The sequence below is a fragment of the Drosophila obscura genome, unplaced genomic scaffold (assembly GCF_018151105.1).
Source record: "Drosophila obscura isolate BZ-5 IFL unplaced genomic scaffold, ASM1815110v1 contig_159, whole genome shotgun sequence".
NCBI classification, from domain to species: domain Eukaryota; kingdom Metazoa; phylum Arthropoda; class Insecta; order Diptera; family Drosophilidae; genus Drosophila; species Drosophila obscura.
The window spans coordinates 1-2,571 of record NW_024542745.1 but is presented as its reverse complement, the minus strand read 5'-3'; the positions used below and the strand labels follow the sequence as shown (position 1 = coordinate 2,571).

At 40.3% G+C, this 2,571-nt stretch overlaps 1 pseudogene; it reads right to left on the bottom strand.

Annotated features, from left to right (window-relative positions):
* Positions 1 to 821: 821 nt before the first annotated feature.
* LOC121403865 lies at positions 822 to 1,190 on the bottom strand (annotated as a pseudogene).
* Between the last annotated feature and the right edge of the window lie 1,381 nt (positions 1,191 to 2,571).

Sequence of the window (2,571 nt, the reverse complement as noted above, 5' to 3'; positions counted from 1 at the left end):
GGTTAACCTAACCTAACCTAACCTGGGTGCCTCGGTGCAAAGTATGTTGAGTTTTATGAACAGGCGACCATTTGGTTTGAAAAGCTACCTTGTGACAAACTTTTGTGGCATCATGTTCATACATCACATACGTAAATCCATGATTCGTCCTATGTTACGATTTCAAAAACATTCTGGGTAACCGAAGCTGTATTTGATTCTCTCTTGTTCAAATCACTCTGTGCTACTGTATCTCGCAAGAAAATAGATGTTCATACACTATTGAATGCAAAATACTGTAAATTACACATTTAAGAAATTTATTCTAGCAGCGTTAATGGTCACAATGCCTTATCACCCTTACCAAATGGAAAACGTTCACCACTCAATTTTTTTGTATAGCTGGGAACATTATGGGGTCACCTTTTTTTTTTCGATATTTTGGGTGCCTGGGTGCCCAAAAATCTATTGATTTTATGAAAACAGGCGACCATTTGGTTTGAAAAGCTACCTTGTGACAAACTTTTGTGGCATACGTATTCGCAGTACATACATACCGTACGTAAATCCATGATTCGTCCTTTGTTACGATTTCAAAACAGTGCTGGGTAACCCAAAGCTATATTTGATTGCTATTTGTCAAATCATACTGTACTATATCTCGCAAGAAAATAGATGTTCATACACTCTTGAATGCAAAATATCTAATTGCACATTGGAGAAATTTATTGGACGGTATCTTATTTTTATTCGTTTGTCAATATTGAAAATAGCGTTCTTGGGAAAATGTTTTGTGGCCCTGAAAAGGGCCTTTTTGTGCTAATGCTGCAGGAGAAACAAATTTACTTGGAGCTGGTGTACTTGGTGACAGCCTTGGTTCCTCACTAACGGCGTGCTTGGCCAACTCTCCCGGCAGCGGCGGCGCAGCAGTTTGGATTTCCCGACTGGTGATGGTCGAACGCTTGTTGTGGTGAGCCAAGCGGAACGCCTCAGCGGCAATGCGCTCGAAGATGTCATTGACAAAGCTGTTCATGATGCTCATCACTTTGGGCAAAATGCCGGTGTCAGGGTGGACTTGCTTCAGAACTTTGTAAATATAGATGGCATAGCTACTCCTGCCTCTTGCGCTTCTTCTTCTTGTGGGTCTCGGTGATGTTCTTCTGAGCTTTTCCAGCCTTTTTGGCTGCCTTTCCACTAGTCTTGGGCGGCATTTTATTTCACTTTACTTGCACAAATTATACTTTGCGTGGTGAGGGTAAAAAAAACCAAACCTTATACTTTTATTCCGAGCAGTATCTTGCAAGTTAAACATACAGGGCGGAAAACCCACCCCCTAGGTTGAACGCTCCCCCAGACGGAAAGGTATAAATATGTGGCATTCATTGGGCGCTCAACTCAATTCGTTTGTGAACAGTGAAATAAATAGCTGTCTCTGGAGGTGGAGAAACTATCAATAGCACTATCGGCACTGTGGTGGTAGGTCACTATCGCAGCACCATCAATAGTAACCAACCACTTTCGATAGTTCCAACGTGCCATCAATAGTATTTATTTCACATAGCCAAAAAAATTCGCGTTTGTTTGTTTTGTCTGTGTGAAAACATTTATAATTAAAATCAGTGATGCAGAGTACAAGAGTGATACAGGAGAAATGGACCCCGCTTTCTTCAAAAAGATATAATGCTTACTTTTAAAGTAGTTATAAGTTGTTTTAGCTTTATGTCAAAATTTAAGGTTGATGCCAAGAGCTCCCTCACACCCATATGTCCAGCGCTGAAATGCAGGCATGGGATAGCAGCGGCACGGATGGGAGAAGATTTGGCGACCGAGAGGCAAACACATAAGAAGAAAATAATCACAGGTGTGGAAATGTTTAAAAGGTCTGAAGACAAAAAATTCAGTGTCAATTAACTGCGGAAGGATATAAGACCAGCGGAAATACGTCCAATTTGCACGATCATCTAAAGAAGTTTCATCCTGGCTTGGTTCATGTCTCAGACTCCAGCACTCCAGCTGCAGCTACTGCAAAGGATACGACAATGTCGCATCTACAAGCAGCAGTTGTCAATCAATATGTATTCTGTAGCTTCTTACTTTCAAAAGAGCTGTTTTGTACGACACTAATTCAAAAGGTGAAGAAGAACGACATTGACAGGGCTTTAACGGAAATGATTGCAAAGGATGTACAGCCTTATAATATCATGGAAAGTGAAGGCTTTGTAAACTACAGTCAGGTATTGGATCCCAGATATAAGCTACCAAGCAAAACACATTTAAGAGGATGTGCTGATGCTTAATATATTCAGGGAAACTTCTGCTAAATTGTTAACAATACTCGCCGATACTTCGTATATATCAGTCACATGTGACTTGTAGACATCAAGGGCCAACGATAGTTTTTGACCGTCACATGTCACTTTGTTTGTAATTATAATTTGAAAACAGCATCATTGGCCACAAGAAAATTATTAGACACAACAAACCGTTGGCGCAAAATATTCAACACTACGCCGGTTGTTTTTAAATAATTGGAATGTCCTCGAAAAAACAGTTTGCATTGTTACGGATAATGCAGCTCAATGCTGAAAGCAT